The following is a 19,116-nucleotide window of genomic DNA, read 5'->3' on the forward strand; positions in this document are numbered from 1 at the left end:
GAAACGTCTTCAAGCAACTTAAAGAAGTCCAGACACTTTTCTTTGCAAGCTCCTTTGACTACGATGACCTGGATGACTGAGAACCTTCACAGACATGTTGGGAAGACAACATTGGAGAAACATGAACATTTTATTTGTACTGTATAATCTGCAGATTCTGACAGAAATCTGCCACTGTCCTTTGAAGCACCGCTCCTCCAAAACAGCAATAAGGATAATTATTAGGTTATCTACATTATTATGTAAATAACAAAATAACTTAAAGTAAAAATTGGGAAATGTAAAGTCCGAAGTCTTTATATTAAGGGCCATCAGTCAAACAATATTGTTTGCTCTGGGTCTAAACAGAGCGTGTTCTGTGTGACGTCTTCTTTTGCGCATGCGGGTCGCTTTGAGCATTCACACTAGAGCACGTTTGCTGTTGCATTTTATTTGTAGTGTGAACAAGCAGACAAAAAAAATCGGATTTGATCAAAAAATCGGAATTGTGCATTACACCTGCAGTGTGAACGTAGCCTAAGACACACGTTGATGTTCATTCACTGCCAGTTCGTCATCAACCCATGTTGGTAACAGGCCTTATGCTTCAAGTTCTTGATTTATCTTGATAACAAGACTTTCTTGTGCTGCAGTCGCTGGATTCACCTTGGCTCACGCTCTACCTCCGGACTCAGGATACCAAGCAATCATTTTGAGAATCACTCTGTGCCTCACCTTCCTGCCCTCCTGCCATCACACTCCATCTGAAGACCCTGGATCTCAGGTCAGCCTTGCCACGCCACTCAGCTGCCTGGATTCTCATCACACCCCTCTCAACACTCTCTGTCCCCTACTGCAAGTAAGAATAGCTATTCTTACAACTTACCACTTCAGACCTACCTCCATAACTCCGCTGTCTTCTCTCTTCAGTGTGACTGTTCCCTGCTCAGCTCAACTCTGCATTTCAGGCCCTGTTCCCCTAGCCACGTTTCCCAGGCCATGCCATGTCAAACTCCACATCTTATTGTTTTTTGTCCTTGCTACATTTCTAGCGCTTAAGCCTAATAAGTTGTTACACCATCTGCTGTCTCTGCTCTGGGTTTCTGTGCCTGAGTCCTGTTCAGTACAGACCACTCAGTCCCGTGACAAAACGGATTTTAACGTGTGTTTGATTAGCTGATGGATCACTCATTAAGTTGAAAGAAAGATGCTTCAACTACATCACTTTACACCAGTTTTACAGTTTTGTTTTGTTTTTTTGTTTAGTTTTTCTTGTTTGTTTTTTGGTTTGTTTTTTTGGGGGGGAATTGCTGTCCTTACAGACAATATTGATTTGTACTTATACTTTTAGCTCTTAATTCTGCTTCAGTTTGTTTTCTGTAACCTTGAACTTCACAAGTTTGCAGATGGTGAGCTTAAGTTTATATGAACTACAAATTAAATGTAAATTTAATACAAAAAATACAAGTGTTTACCTGTGGGAGTGTTTTCACTGATGAAGCTCAACAAAGCCAGCCCTTCTTTGTATTACTTGACCTGACAAAACCAACAAACCCAGGCGAGAGATAAAGGGCATCACAACAGCGGTTTTCTTATTTTGTTCTAAAACAGGGGACATTAAAGTCACTTTAGCAAAATGTATTTAAATAGTTAAAGGTTATTGGCAATAACCTACAAATACGACTGACCTCTGTTCTAATTTGAGCCCTGCTAGCTGAAACTCACCATATTTTCATCAATCAACAAAATGCAGTGAATGAACAAAAGATGCATCCAAATCAATACTTGGTTTGAACAACAAGGGAGGAGGAAAAGAGTTCCAATGGATTACAACAGTGAATTCTAAGAAAACAAGATGTATTTAATTTCATCCAATCCAAACCATCTTTATTTATAAAGGACTTTAAAATACCCGTTCAATTTAAATACAACCATGGCAATGTTATGAAAAAGGCACGCAACTTATCATCTCATAGTTCTAAAACATCTAAGATCACTGTGTTATTAATTTGTTTGCTAGATTAGCCGCTAGCATACACAATGGGTTGGAGGCTTGTTGCTAGGTAGTTAGCTTTGCTACACACCTGTTACTCTAATAGCCTGTGTTATTGAAAGATTTAGCACTTCTTGTGTTTTTTTTATCCATTTTTAGACAGCGATGAGATCAGCTGCACACTCCACAGAGGCCCAGAGTTACTGTTAATATCAAAAATGTAATGCTGTCCTTTGAGATTTTAACATAAGACTTTGAGTGTAAAGGATCTAAAACTGTTTAAATTTTCAGAGCTGTCTACATCCTGGTAACATGGAAACTTTAAAAACAGCAGCAGGTTTCAGTAGTGTAGTCTAATTTGTTCTTTTCATTTAATAATAGAGTCCATATTATATCAACAGCTACATTCACCCTGGAGAGAAACTAGTGAGGGAGACCATGAGGACCAAGCTGGGTTTCCTGGGTCCAGAGGTTTGGAGAAACTTCTTCCCTTTCTTTCATCACAGCTGTCCTGCACCAGAAGTTCTGTTGACCCACTGAGAGAGGCTTCATTTAAGAAACACCAGGAAGACTGAAGCTCATGACATTGATCAAGCAGGACTCGTGATCTTCACCAGCAGCTCCCTCACAGGGAAATCTTCAGCACTCCTCTGTAGGCCCGTCCCAGAAGATGGATAAACCCAGCATTTCATGAACACTCTGGTTACTCTGGTACGAATACCTCTTAGTCTGTTATTTACCATAAAGTGATTATCTGCAAAAAAACTGTGAAAGAATTCCAGATCACAAGTTTGTAGTTCAACATACAAGTGACGACCTTTGACCTTCATCAGATTTTATTTAACTGTGTCAGAGAAAATCAGCTTGTGCTCTTCATGCAGCTGAGTACATCAAGTGTTTAAAACAGAAGCTGTGCAGGTCTGAGATCAGCAGCTTTGTGAAACACCAAACTGAAATCCTGTTGATGCTGATATATAGTGACAAAGTTAAATGGGCAATGAATGAACTTTTTGTCTCTAATTTTATCAGTAAAACAGCTGCAGCTTTCACTGACAGCACATGTGGTACTTTAACGTTTGTACTGTTTTCATCAGTTCATTTTGCAGTTAACATGTGAACATGTTGGATGATCTGTCTGCTGTCACTGGGTGGTGTCAGGTTAGGGCTGTGTGCAGGCAGGAGTGGAAGTAGAAGGACCCAATGTGCAGACACTCGGAGGCGGAAAGTAACTCAAAACTCAGCTTTTATTGCTGGATGGCAAAAAGTGGCAAAACGTAACAAAAACCCAAATAAACTTACATGACCAGGCAGACGGAACACACAGTGTAGCGGCGGCACTCCGTCTCTATTTCACTCTTCTGTACCACCTTTAGGAGTCAGTCCAGCAACATGCATTTGAACGCGAACAAGTCCAGGTACTTTTCTTGCAAAAAATATGTTTATTGAAACTTTTAAGTTACATGGCAAGACTCGGTCAAAAAACTGTGTTGCTTCCAGCTTATCCGACTCCCCAACTACGTAATTACAGTGCGCCGGAAGCCCAAAATACTAAAAAGCGCATTAGAATGTCGCACTTCTATATTCTATACATTTAACAAACAGTATTTTGAAATCAACTAGAAATTATATTCTTAACATCAAACATGTATATTTCTCCTCTAATCATTTTATCAGTACCAATAAAATTAACCTTTAATTGGCTCTTACATCATCCGGCCCCTAATTGGTTAGGTGAGAGAACTAAACAATTACTAACTTACACATTAATCATTAAGAGCCAACCTAATTGTAATGTCCATGAACAAACATTCCTTCTCTTCATCGCTCGGATGAAGCCTCCTCCAGAAGACACAACTTGTTAACAGGTCTTTCCAGGATGTTGCTTTTAGTTTTTACTTTCAATCTTCGGACTGTTCCACTTGAGTCTGGCAACGTCTCAACCACTCTCCCCATGAGCCAGGAGTTGCGTGGAGAAGAACTGTCCACCAGCAGCACAAGATCTCCGACCGTGAAGTTTCTTCTCGGTTTCAGCCACTTCTGGCGCTCTTGCAGAAGTGGAAGATATTCACGAGTCCATCTGGTCCAAAACAAATCTGCTAGATATTGAACCTGTCTCCATCTTCTTCTGGTGTATGCATCATTTTTGTTGAAGACACCTGGAGGCATGAGGGGCTGTGACTTAAGCAGCAACAGATGGCTCGGCGTTAAAGCTTCAACGTCATTTATGTCTTCTGTGACGCTTGTGAGAGGTCTGCCATTAATGATGCTTTCAATCTCACACATTATCGTATGAAGACAATCTTCATTTGGCACTTGTTCCTTCAAGAGAGCGCTGAGAATTCGACGCACTGTTCGAATCTGTCTCTCCCAAACTCCACCTTGATGTGAAGCAGCCGGGCTGTTAAAAATCCACTTTATACCTTTTGGTTGTAGGACTCTTTCAATTTTGTCGTTATCCAGTCTTTGAATGGCTTCCCTCAACTCCCTTTCCGCTGCCACAAAGTTTGTGCCATTATCTGACCTCATGATGGTAACTTGACCTCTTCTGCAGATGAAACGGCGAATCGCATTGATACAGGAGTCTGTCTCAAGACTGTCTGCAACTTCAATATGTACAGCTCTGAGAGTGAGGCAGGTAAACATGACACCATATCTTTTGACAGTACCCCGGCCCCGCTTGACATCAAATGGGCCAAAATAGTCGACACCAGTGTTTGTAAACGGAGGTTTGTCTGGTAGAAGACGGTCTTCAGGTAAGTCTGCCATCTTCTGCTCACCAACCCTTCCAGAAATCCTACGGCAAGTTTGACATTTGCTGATTATCTTTCTAATTGCCGAATTGGCTTGAGGAATCCAATATCTACATCGCAATTGCGCCAGCACATAATTGCGACCGCAGTGACCAGTTCGTTGATGGATGTCTCTCAAAATGATTTCAGAGATTTTGCTGTGTTTAGAAAGAATTGCTGGTTGTTTAGCATTTTCTGGCAAGCCTGATTTATGGAGTCTGCCGCCAACTCTCAGCATCCCATCTCGAAGAACTGGGTCTAATTTGAACAGCTGGCTGCTACAACTAAGCTGTCCTCCCTCCTGTAGGATTTTGATCTCCTCTCCATGATGTTGTTTCTGGCTGAAACGAACAATTTCTGATTCGGCAGCCTCAAGATCCTCCAGAGCAAGCGCTTTCTTTCCCATTGCAGATTTAAATGTCCTCATGTGCCCTTGCAACTTTAACTTTTGCTTTTCAGGATCATTTTCATTTTTCTGGACTATTTTTGAGTACTGTTTTCTTTCTTCTTTTAACATCCACAGCACCTTCCTTAGCTTCATTATCCAGGCCACTGCTCTTTTCAGTTTATTCCAGTTTGAATAGTAGTCTATCACACGTCTCATTGGTTCCATGCCTTCCTCAACTTTCAGTATATTAACCGTTGCTGAAGTCTTGACTTCTGGATCATTTTGAAGGTTTTCCTTCTTTCTCACTGGCTGTTCTGGCCATTCGTTTTCATCTAGAAGATAGTTCGGCCCGTGAATCCATGAACCTCCTTCCAACAGATATTTTGCCTTTAAGCCTCTGCTTGCTTGATCTGCAGGATTTTCTGCCGATGTCACATACTTCCATTGCGATGGCTTGGTTGCTTCTCGAATCAGTGAAACTCTATTTGCAACAAATGTTTTGAAGCGAGATGTTTCACTATCAATGTATCTAAGCACAGTTGTGCTGTCCGTCCAGAAGACTGATTGTTGCAGAGGAACTTGAAGTTCTTGTCGCAGTAATCTGTCCATCCTCACTGAAATCACTGCTGCAGTCAGCTCAAGCCTAGGAATTGTGACTTGCTTGAGCGGAGAAACTCTGGATTTCCCAATGAGAAAGGCACAATGTCTCTTGCCTCGTCTATTTTCCATCAACAGGTAAGAGACAGTTCCATATGCGTAATCTGAAGCATCGGAAAAATGGTGCAACTGCGCAACAACAGTGCATCCGAAACCTGTAGGCTTTAGGCATCTACTCACATGGAAGTTGGAGAGGAGTACAACGTCTTCTTTCCATTTTTTCCAAATTTTTGCATGCTTTTCATTGATCTCCTTGTCCCAACCATGCTGCTCTTTACAGAGATCTTTCAACAAAAGTTTTGCAGGCAAGATGACTGGTGCTAGAAAGCCAAGAGGGTCATAAATTGAATTAATGACTGACAAAATGCCTCTTCTGGTCACTGGCTTGTCTTGCAACCTTATAGTGTAAGTGAAGGTATCTGTTTCTGTGTTCCACTGTACACCTAGAGTTCTCTCAACTGGCAAAGTGTCATGCCTAAGATCCAGATCTTTCACCTCGTTGGCTCTGTGTTCTTCAGGAATTGACATCAACACTTTTCTACTGTTACTTGTCCATTTTGTTAATGTAAACCCTCCACTGGTACACAGAGCACGAAGATCACTGACTAATTTCACTGCAGCCTCTTCTGTAGCTACACTTTTCAGACAGTCATCTACGTAGAAGTTGCACAGGACTGTCTGAACAGCTTCTGGAGATGCTTCTTCCTTGTGATCTTCTGCCGTTCTTCTTAGCGCATATGAGGCGACACTTGGTGAGGAAGTAGCTCCAAAGAGGTGCACCATCATCCTATATTCCTTCATGGGCTCATCCAGCTTGCCATCTGGCCACCAGAGAAAACGAAGAAGATCAGCATCTCTTTCTGGTACATTGACTTGGTAAAACATTGATTCAATGTCTGCCATCAGCGCTACTGGCTCTTCGCGGAATCTTAAAAGAACACCCACCAGTGTGTTAGTCAGATCCGGTCCCTGCAGTAACTCCTTGTTTAGAGACATATCCTGGTACGAAGCCGTACAGTCGAACACAACTCGCAACTTTCTCTTCTTCGGGTGATACACCCCATGGTGTGGTATATAGAACACTCTGTTGTCGTCACGGCTCAACTGGTGGTCTGGCACTGGAACTGCATAGCCCTTGGTGATGATGTTTTCCATGAAGCACTTATAATCTTCAAAAAACTGAGGATTCTTCTTAAACTTCCTGAACAAACATGCTATCCGCTGCTCCGCAACACAGCGGTTGTTTGGCATTTGAAGATTCTCATTCTTAAGTGGCAATCCAATGTTATAGTGTCCATTTTCGAAGGTCGTTGTCTTTTCTACTGCTCGTAGAAACTGTTTGTCTTCTTGTGACATTTCCTCTTTGTCATCATAATTACGTTCTGAAAAATCGATGTTATACTGTTGGACCAGTAGCTTCTCAACTTCCACTAAAGAGATTCGGCTTACTGAGAAATGTGGTTCTTTGCTTTCTGAGTCATTTAGTTCTTTTCTTATAGGTCCATTCACAACCCAACCAATGGTGGTCTTCACTGCATAAGGACCTCCATTTTGTCCATTAATGACACGCCATGGCTCCATTGCTTTTGCACAGTTGGCTCCTATAAGCAGGTCTACATTAGCCTCTATCTCTGGTAGCCTCACTTCATGTAGATAAGGCCACTTCTGGATGTCTGACTGCTTGGGTATGTTTCCACTACTCACAGGTATACTAGTGTGAGTGAACACCTTGGGTAACTCAACGAACTTGGAATCTTCCAACCCACACACTTCCAGGTCTGATATAACAAAACTGTTCATGAGTTTCTGTTCTCCTGGTTTTTCTTGACTCATGGTACTTAGAAGTATCCGTGTAGGCTTTCCTTTAACATTCAGTTTCCTTTGTAGATCTTCCGTGCAGAATGTTGCCGTGCTTCCCGGGTCCAAAAAGGCATATGTCTCTATATATTTATCACTCATTTTAGATTTGATCTTGACTGGTACTATAGAGAGCACACACTCCTCTTCTCCGGCCCCTGTAAGCCCACAAGTCTCTTGACTGACAGGAACTTGAGCACAAGGTGCCTCATTACCATCAGTAACATCCTTCCTTTCTGTTTCCACAGAACTTTCTTTTTTCCCCATGTGCAGAATGTCTGGGTGCTTTAGTGAACACTCTTTACATTCCATTCTGCGCTTGCAGAACTTGCTGAGATGCCCATAAACCAAACATCCAAAACAGAGTCCCTTTGACTTCAAGAAATCCACACGTTCCTTGTGTGGTTGATTCTTAATCTTGCCACAAGAAGCAAGAGTGTGAGGCTGCTGACAATACAAACATGGCTTCTCAAAGGCACTCACTGTCTTGATTGAATTTTCAGTTTTAACGTTTGTTTCTTGTAGTCTTTTGTTCTCGGTGGAGATGTTGGTGGCAAAACTGCTTCCTCGAAACTCCTTCTTTGCTGGATATTTTTCCTTTTGGTCAGTCTTTCCACTTGTTGCTGCACGGTTGTCTGGGATATTACCAAAGAGTGGATCCATAGCTATTTTAGCCTGGCGGTCTATAAAGTTCACCAAATCTGCAAATCTTGCTCTTTTGCCCCTCTTTTCTTGGAGTTCAAATGCTTCTACGCGCCAATGTTCTCTGGTTTTGTAGGGCAGCTTGGATATCACTGTGCGTAGATTGGTTGGATTATCCATCTCTTCCAAAAATTCAACATCCTCCATGGTGTTGCGACATCCAGTCAGGAACATAGCATAAGCATTTAATGCCTTTGCATCGTCATTTTTCACTTGCGGCCATTTGAGTGCTTTCTCAATGAATGCGCTTGCGATCCTTAGCTCATCTCCATAGTGCTTATGTAGCAACCGTCTGGCCTCACGGTAACCTTTGCTAGGAGTCATGTGTACAAAACTGCGAATTAGCTCCTGTGGTTCGCCAGCAGTGAACTGTTCCAAAAAATACAGCTTATCTTGATCGTTATCAGTCTTTTGCTCTACTGCATGTTCGAAGGCTCTTATGAAGGCCTTATACTGTAGTGCATCACCTTTAAAAACAGGAATGTCCTTTGATGGCAACTGAGCCAGCTGCTGCTGTTTCACAAGTAACTCAGTGATTACATTCTGTTTCTGCATGACTGACAATAGATCATCACTTCTGTTAACGTGAGCATTAAGCCCATGAGTGGAGACTGGATGAGACAGTTGTGGTACCTGTGAGTTTTGCGCTTGTGAATTAGCGTGACTACTCACATCAGCTTGTTGTGGGAGCATTATGCCAACTCTTTCCTTTTTAACTCCTCGACCTTGCGATCTTTGTATTGACACATAACTGCTCAGACCATCTTCAGATCTTTCATATTCTTTGAGCACCTTTAATTTTGCTTGACTTTCTGCTAATGCAGTCTCCAACTCTAACTCTTCTTTTTCCGCTTTGACTCTTGCTGTTTCAAGCTCAAGATGTTGCCTAATCCTGGCCAACTCTAACTCAAGTTCTTGCTTTTTCTTCAATGCTGCGGCTCGTTCCAGCAAGGCTGCGTGTTCTGCCTCCTGTTTAGCACGAGTGGAGGAAACTCTAGATGTTGTAGATGCTCGGCTGACTTGAGACCCACGCAAGCTATGAACTGCATCCTTTCTAGCTCCAACCTGTGATGCGCTGTCATCTGGGTTAACAGCTTCTTCCAAGTCATCTGTAACGTGCTCCTGCTGCTCAGCTTCATTTGGAATCATATGCTTATGATCCTCTGCGATCCATTTCTTTGTTGTTTGCATAAACTCTCTTATAGATGCCATTTTGGGCTCAAACCAATTGTCCTGGTCAAATATTTTTTCTTCTTCAGACAAAAGGCTCATAACCTGGTTATTGTGACTGTGAAACTCATTCAGAGCCAATGCAAAGTCACTTTCCATTCTTTCTTTCACATTTTGAAGGTTCTGAGCATCACTCATCATTATCTTTATCTCCTTTATTTTGCCTGTGATTGTTCCTAATGTTCGTCTTCTTAAGGCAATACATCTTTGTAATTTTTCTTCCAAAGCCTTCTCTGTTAACTTACATGTTCTTCCCACCTCTCTTTCATCTGCCATCTTATAAGTTGCAGGGGTTTATTGGCTCAAGTTGCATGCACTATTTGTCTTCTGCTTAGAATCTTTAATAGACATAGTGTAAACCAGCTTCATAACATGCCAAAAACTCCACATTGACTGCATCAAATCCTGTTTTATAACATGCAGTCCCACAGGCAGAGAGAGAGAGAAAAGAGAGCGGGGTTGACTACGGCACGCAGTTAATTTTCACTTTCGTTTTCCACCAAACTTAACGAGCCTCCGAAAGACGTCTTTTTCCTCTTACAGCACGAAGTAATAAGAGAGTTTGTTACCTTCTTCCAAAGAATAATCCAAAGAATTATCCGGTTCTGTGCCAGCATCCTTAAGCAGCGCCTTTTATCTTACATTCCGCTAGGCTGCGCCCTTCCATCCGAGCGCCATGCAGCCGATCCTCCACATGTCGGTGAAGCGAGTTTTTTGACTTATGTAGCGGCAGCACTCCGTCTCTATTTCACTCTTCTGTACCACCTTTAGGAGTCAGTCCAGCAACATGCATTTGAACGTGAACAAGTCCAGGTACTTTTCTTGCAAAAAATATGTTTATTGAAACTTTTAAGTTACATGGCAAGACTCGGTCAAAAAACTGTGTTGCTTCCAGCTTATCCGACTCCCCAACTACGTAATTACAGTGCGCCGGAAGCCCAAAATACTAAAAAGCGCATTAGAATGTCGCACTTCTATATTCTATACATTTAACAAACAGTATTTTGAAATCAACTAGAAATTATATTCTTAACATCAAACATGTATATTTCTCCTCTAATCATTTTATCAGTACCAATAAAATTAACTTTTAATTGGCTCTTACACACAGCATAAATGAGAGTAGATCACGACACAGCCACAAAGAAACACAGGGCTTAAATACACAGAGGGAGCAATCAGGGAATGGGTAACAGGAGGGAAACACAGCTGGGGCAAATCAGGCCTAACGAGACAAGGGGAAGCAAAACCAGACACATTAACATCAGACATGGACTTTCAAAGTAAAACAGGAAACATAACACAGACTCAGGCAGGCACTATAACAAAGGGAACAGAGACGTGGGACCAGGGCAGACACAGACACTGACTGGACGTGGGGATACAGCAGACAGGGGAGACAGCAACTATGGAACACAGACAGAAAACCAGAACACTAAAACTCTAACCAAACCCCACCCAGAGAACCTAAACTAAGAATAATCCTAAAACCCATAAAGCAAAGCTAGAATATAATGAAATAACAAAAATCAAAGAACCAAAAACACAAAACACTGGGTTGACGACCCAGGGACCCTAACAGGTGGTGCTGAGGTCTGAATATGAGGGCAGCTCCTGTAATCACAAAGAGGACAGAACCATCACAAACTCAAATATAAAGTTTCTCTCAAATCTGAAAAAAACCAAACAAAAAAAAAAACACTGATCCTTCTCTGTCCTCACCCACCCAGGATCTGAAGCTCTTCTCTTACATTTTTTTCAGTTCCACAGTTTTCTCTTGATGTCCATAGTTATTGATGAGGAGTTACTAAAGTACAAGCTTTTTTTTAAATGGTGTTACTGTCTTTAAAGATTTGGCAAGGGACTGAAAACATGCTGCTGTTTGAAGATACTTAATAATCAGTTCTGCACAGGAGCTGAAGCAGAGTGCAGCCTGTTGCATTTAAAGTACAATAGTTGTAATAAAAGTACAGTAACGATAATTAGTGACTGAGCAACCCGGGGCATTTCGCTTGATTTCTTTAGTCAGGGTAACTGTGTTTTCACACCGAACGCGATAGACACGACCAAAAACGCAGCAGACGCCCCTAACTTGACGCGGGCAAATTTGCACCTCGACGCTGTGTGATACCTGTGCTAATATATGCTAAACTGTCCGTTTATACACTGCTAACATGGATGTGGTATGCTAACAGTGAATGTCTCATCAAAAGGTCTCATCAAGTCCTGATTTAATTCGATTTATGTTATGTTATCAGTGCTAGCAATGATAGCATGGCTGTGGTGTCATATGTGGTATGAGGACCACTGTGGGTTAATCTTTGTAGTAATACTCACTCCTTTTTTTTTTCTTTTTTTTTTTTTTAGACCTGATTTAATTCTGGTATAGTTGAATATTTGTATATAATCCTCGCAGCTGTCAGACTCTATAACAGGGGTCACCAGCCTTTCTTAAAACTCACAGCTAGATAAAATTGTGAACAGTTTGGTTCATCTTTAGTTATATGGTTCTATCTAGCATATTCTATCTTGATATGCTATGTCTTATCACAGGTTAACTTTTCAAAAAATATTAACAATGATTTAAGCAAGGAAAGGGCTACATGTCAACATACAACTCTTTATTTCTATTAATGTCTTACTTCATTCCTACCTGATTGACATGTGTAGGAATTATGAGTGATTGGCTCACTGTAGGGCTAAAAGTTGCTACAAATCAAATTATGACATGTTAAAGTTAAAACAAAACACAACTGACTGTTTTATATTATATCTAATATATATCATGTAATTATACTTATAATTACAAAATGTTTTATGTAAGGTTTATGTTTTGTAATTTAAATCTGACATCACAAAAGTATTTTGGAATTTGAATAATGTATTTTGTAACTGCAGTACACATAATACTAATTTTGAACAATTTTGTCCAGGTTCCTTGCCACCGGGGGCTCCTTTATGACCATCGCATTCAGTTTCAGAGTTGGTGTGTCCACAGTGAGCCAGATCATCCCTCAGGTAGCAACGGCTATCTGGGACTGTCTAGTGGCCCGGTGGCGCCAGTGTCCGGCAGCCTCGCCTCTGTCAGTGCGCCCCAGGGCAGCTGTGGCTACAACGTAGCTTGCCATTGCCAGTGTGTGTGAATGGGTGAATGACTGAATGTAGTGTAAAGCGCTTTGGGGTCCTTAGGGACTGAGTAAAAGCGCTATACAAATGCAGGCCATAATAGACCTACAACTTAGTTCACAGATTCACTTTGTCTAAGCTGTATTTCTGGGATTTTGCACAACCCAGGATTCAGATCATGAATACATAATGGGTTTGGATTTACAACATTATGAATGAAATGTGCTCTATTTGGAAGCAGCAGGTTTCCCTCCCCTTTCGACGGGTTGTGTGTGAGACTTTAAATCATAAAACTGAAAATTATAAATTTTAAATTGTGTATGTTTATTGTCTTACTCTTCTTATATTTATTGTTTGTTTACTTGCACTGCTGTAACTGGAGCCTCGTCGTCTCTTCTCTCTGTATACTCTCTGTATACTATAGCGGAGACGACAAAGTTTACTTTGACTTAAGCAGCAATTAGGCGCACCAAGGGCTCTCTCGCTCACTTTTCACGTTTCAAAAAAACATTGGTGTAAGTCTGTATCATAATCTCTGGTGTTTTCGTGTTTGTTGTTTTGTTTTTATTTTGTTTTATTTTGCGAGTTGGGAATTAGATCCTGCTCCAGCCAGCCAGTGAATCCCCCGCCAACCCGCCCTCTCCTCCCTGTGCCGCAAGCAGCAGGCGCACCTCGCAAAAGGAGGGCGCCCTTACTCCCAGCAAATGGGCGATAGAAAACCGATCGGTGCCTATGCCATTCCCAGCCATGAGCTGGCTGATGTCGTGGCAGCATGAGTACGCGCATTTTTTTTCTGACGATGCCTGTGATGCCGCCCCAGGCTACCGCCCGTGTCACCCGTATCAAAAACCGCTACTGCTGGATGGGAAGCACGTCCAGACAAAGGCACCCCATATATCATATAGGAGACACACACATTGATATACACTAAATATTTATTTCATTTCTTTTTTTGTGGTGCCCAAATTTATGCACCTGCTTGATTTTGTTTAAACAATTATTGCACACGTTCTGTAATTCCAATAAACTTCATTTCACGTCTCAAATATCACTGTGTGTGACTCCTATATGATATATTTAACTGACATTTTTATTGTAACAACCAATTATTTATACAGGAAAATAATGGCCATGAACAAGGTTGCCCAAACTTTTGCATCCCACTTTATTAGCATATTTTGTCATTAGAATAATATGAAATAAATTCTACATGTGTCAAGTTGTGTGCCAATTTCAAATAATATTAAAATTCTCAAACAGAAAAACATTAAACATAAATATATAAAATATAACTATTTACAGAGAGACAGGAATAAAAAGGACCCAGCTTAAAGTGGAAGAGCCTCAGGGAGAAGGAGGAGAAAAATAACACCATTGTTTCTGCACTGGAGAGCCTGCTGCCTCATCAGAAAACTACTGATTGCTCGGGTCCAATGTTTCCAAATTTAACACAGCTGTGCTGTTTTCAAAAACGAATTTATTAATTTGAAATTTCACTAATACTCTCGTCTGAGGCGACATGCTCTCCAGAGCAGGAACAAGGCTGACGAGGAAATGCTCCGTTGGAGAAGGTGTGGCCTCTTCAGGGACTCCAGGATGGCCAGCTCCATCGCCGATGGACCGTCTTGGGACCCGTCACTCATCCGCCTCGGAGCTGTCCTCCTCTGTGGGCCTGTAAAACACAGCACAAAACAACACAAAGAAATGAGAAGGCTGCTACTATGTTTCCATTTTCAACATTGAAAAAAAAAACCCAGGACATAATCAGAATGGTTGTAGATATTTAGTGAAGGTAATCACAAGGGAATCCAACAGAGTAAATAGTTATCACTGCTTGCTGTACATCTGATGCTACAATTACATACCTGTGGGTGGAGCAGCAGGAGTGGAGGGACCAGGGACTGGGGAGCCAGGAGAAGCAACAAGTGATGGCTCTGCTGCAGAATCACTTGGCTCTGTCAAGACAATATTAAATGTTAACAGGTAGAAAACAGTAGTCATAGAGAAAGTATATACAGTGGTCCCTCATTTATTGCAGCAGGGGTTCTCAGAATAACTAGCCCCTTGCCACACACTTTATACTCTTTTTTTCCAAACACTCCTGAACATTAGTCACAGTTCTCACAAGTTGATTCTCAAAGTGCAAACCTTTGTAGATTTTAAAACGTAAAAGTATTATTATGCCACGTTTTTTCTTTGTCTGCCTGCCACTTGTGTGCACCTTTTCCCCCCGGTGCAGGTGTCTATTTCCGAATGAGGGTCATAGTTATGGGTGTTTTTGTGCTGTTTTTTCTATTGGACGTGATGGTTATCAAAACCAAACATGATCAATTTGGCAAGCGCAGGAGACACGACACGAAGGAGATTTGTCAATCAGGCTGCAGAATGCAATGTGCATTGTTGAAAGCTGTACTGTGCAAAAAAAAAATCAGCGAAAAAAAAAAAAAAGATAAAATATATTCCTAAAATATATTCCTATATGACAACATTTTATTCCTGTCTCGGTACAGAAAGCAGCAGGTGTTGTACAGCTCCGGGTGGTTTGCTACGGCGTTGATTAGCCTTTCCTCCATTTTGAATGAAGTATGAAGGGCTTTGGCTGCACCTGCCCATTTGACGTAGGTCAGAGCCACGTCACCAGGCTCCTGATTGGTTGTCGTGGCGCGAATTGACGCTGGAGTTCAGATTTTTCCAACTCGAGAGGTAGACGCGATACGCGCGAATGAACAAAATGCAACACAAAAACTGACGCGCGTATTTTTATTTGCACGTCAAACGTGCTACTTTGACATGTGTTTGACGCGATTTTGCAACGCAAATCTGCTTCTGAATTTTCACGGGACCCGCAATCGCACGTCTTCAAGCTTCTTCATTGACTTTACATGTAAACCTGACGCTATGGTGACGTCTATCGCGTTCGGTGTGAACACACTGTAACTTCATTCGCCTGCACGGATTAGCTAAACAAGCTTTACAAAACAAGTTTCCCCGACAGCCGAGTGCTCATCTTAGCTAGCTAGGTTTCAGGACCTAGCTAAGGACAGTAGTTACAGAGTAGCTTAAAAACACATTTACCTTGCCGAAAAAGTGCAGCGGGGCCTCGGGTCCTTCTGTCGGGTAATCCAGTTTACTGAAGAACACCTCAGTAGTGCTGTGCGAATCATGAACGAATCGTTCAATACTCGAGAATCACTTTACTGACTCGTGAATCATGATTCACAAGCCCAGCTGACTCACTGACTCATCCCTGTTGCTGTTAGCAAACTAATTTCATTAGTAGAAATATATCTAGCTTATAATTAAAATTGTGGGGGGGAAACAACCTCCAGTATCTTAACAAAAATATTTCTGCTCTGAACTGGAAGAAAAAACCCTGAGTAGAAGCTCACATCAAGACTGTCATGGTCCGTGGTCCTGTGTGTATGTGGAATGTGTGATGCGCGGGTAGCCACAGCCCCAGGCTTGGCCATCACCGGCACACCTGCTCTCCATCGGGGTGATTACCTGAAGAGCTACTTAACCCGGCGCTGACAGCAAAGTTATGCAGCATTTTAGCCACACTATTGCGCTATCAAATCAGTGAGCTGGAATTTTTTTTCCCCAAACATGAACTACTGTTACAGCAGCAGACATTAATACTACTGGTGCCCCACACAACAACTCAATGTCCACTATGTGAAGGAGCAAAACACATGCCTTCTCTTCTCATTAACTGAGATAAACTGCTGGCATATTTGTTTCACATCTATACTGTCCAGTCTCTCCTGGTGGACATGGCAACATGTTATTCATGGTTACATACAATTTTAGACTGATGTAGGCTAAAGCCTAGAACATACTTGCCAACCTTGAGACCTTAGAATTAGGGAGACATTTAAATGTCACCGTTATTATTGTCCAATTTCAGAGGCTGCGTCCACCTGAGGACCAGGTGTTGTGCCAAAAAGTGAGTGTCTGCCAAAAACTGATTGCTTGTATTTAAACTGCTATAAATAACTTGTTGGTCTATAATATGTGAAAAATATGTCAAATGTATCCCTTATGAATTTTACCAAGTCATCTTGAGCAACAAACAACATTCGTGTAACAAGGTAGACGCCACAATCAGTTTTTGGCAGTGACTTTTAAATGGTAAATGGACTGATTCATATATAGTGCTTTTCTACTCTCCCGGAGCACTCAAAGCGCTCTATACAACAATGCCTCATTCACCCATTCATACAAGCACTTCTAAAGTCACGTGCAAACTAAACTACATTCACACTCCGATGTACGCATCGGAGGGCAACTTGAGATTAGTATCTTGCCCAAGGATATTTGGCATGTAGACTGGGGAAGCCAAGGATCGAACCACCAACCTTCCCATCAGTAGCTGTTCTGCTCTACCACCTGAGCCACAGGTGTGGTTTTTCAATTTTGTTGTCCGGGTGGAATTCGGGAGAAATTGGGGAGAATGGTGTGGCTGTGGGAGATTTTCGGGAGGGGCACTGAAATTCGGGATTCTCACAGAAAAATCGGGAGGGTTCGCATGTATGGCCTAGCATAGCCTGTAACGTTTTTATGACGGACACATTTTATGAGTGAAACTTGACTTTAAGTGACTTACAGGTTTCTTTTTGAAAAATACTTTCTTATATCCAGGTTCTACCTTTTTGCTGCCATCCTCCTCTCCTCCCTGCAGGTCCTCGCAGCGCAGGCTTGCCGCTGCTAAAACTAAACGGAGCTCCCTGTAAGGCGCAGCCAATCACATTGTCCATATTTGTCACATGAGGTAGGACTCCAGTAGAGAACATAATTTAACTCTTTCTGCACCGCTGGGTGAATGAGACGTTGATTGATCGCTGTTTTTTTCTTCTTCTTTCTATCGTTTTTGTTTTAATTTACTGTCTTTACTTGAGAAGATCAAATTATTGGTGGGGACATGTCCCTTCCGTCCATGCCAAATGTACGCCCTTGCGTTACACCCCAATTTAACATCACCGCACTAGGAATTAGAATCAGACTTATGGGAAAGGAGACCCCTTGGACATAAATCAGCGTGATGAGAACTATTGAAAAGAGGCCGCATTTGTAGACCGATTACGTCACAGCGATGCGCCGAAGGCTGTCCAAATTCGTAGACAGAAACTCCTTTTCCCCGAATTTGAAGGGTGGGTCGGGTGTGTCCTTTGTGGCCTACCATATCCCAGAATTCATAGCGCGGCCCAGCCAAACTCCAGTTTCCAATAATTGCGGCTGCTACTAAGTTTTAAAATTACTGTTACTAATCTTTCTGGGTCACAAAATAAACTTTTAACATATTTTCAGGCAAGAAAGTAGCTGTGTAAACATCAAATATCTGCTCGGTTTATCAAGATATCGCATATTTGCAAAAGTGCTTCAACGTTTTCGGAGCATCTGCTACCCACCAGCCCAACAATAACCTAAAAATGTTATTGTTGGGCTTTTTTCAGTGTTTTATTTGTTCGTGAGTAAATCGGTTTGGCTGAGATTAAAGTTATTAGATTAGATTAGATTAGATTAGATAAAATAAAACTTTATTAATCCCCCAGGATTTTCACACAGCTGAATAAACGTCAAGCAGAAAACTGATTAAACAGAAGTGTGAGACGGTCGAGAATTTACGCCAGTGTCCTGTTATATTTTAGATAGCAAGGAGCAGACGGCCGAGTTTATTAAACTCCACCGAGACAGCGGTGACGCTAATCAGAAGGCTAGACCGTCCAATTTCCCCAGCCGTTTACTTCCGGCCTACCCGACCTTCTGAGGACCCGGCCCACGTAGACCGCGAAGGCCGGGTCCTCAGGAGGATGCAGCCCATGAATTTGGACACATGCTCTATCGTCATTGATCTCTCCTCCTCCTGCCTCCCCTTTCCCTCATCCAACTCCTGGCCTCTGTGGAAGCTCCGCCACTATCAGCACCAAACAACGGGGTTATTTTTACACATCGGCCAGCATCTGGCCAATCCACCACCTTTCATTGTTTATACCATTAAAGAAAAACGAAAAATAACCATCGGCCCACCGGGCAAATGCCCGATGGCAAGACCAGCTATGACTTCAGTCTTTTTGTCATTGAATTTTAAAAAGTTAAGAGTCTCTTTAGTAAATACAGCAGCAACGATCAAAAGACGTGTTTGAGCTGCTGCAGATGTTAGTAAATCTGATCCTAAATGTTCCTTCTTCTTTAACATTCAAACGTTGTAATGAAGGGATATTTTAACAGGCTGTTCTCGTTTATATGACTTCCATAAAACAACAGGGTTAGAACACATTGTGACGAAGTGAGATGTTTGTTTTGTAGTCCATCTTCTGCACAATGTAGTTTCAACAGTTGGACATCCGGTGTCACATTGTTACAGAGAGACGAGTGTAAGGCTGTTCCAATTCTCA

The sequence above is a fragment of the Perissodus microlepis genome, chromosome 3 (genome assembly GCF_051167445.1).
Source record: "Perissodus microlepis isolate ML-2025 ecotype Zambia chromosome 3, ASM5116744v1, whole genome shotgun sequence".
Lineage (NCBI taxonomy): Eukaryota > Metazoa > Chordata > Actinopteri > Cichliformes > Cichlidae > Perissodus > Perissodus microlepis.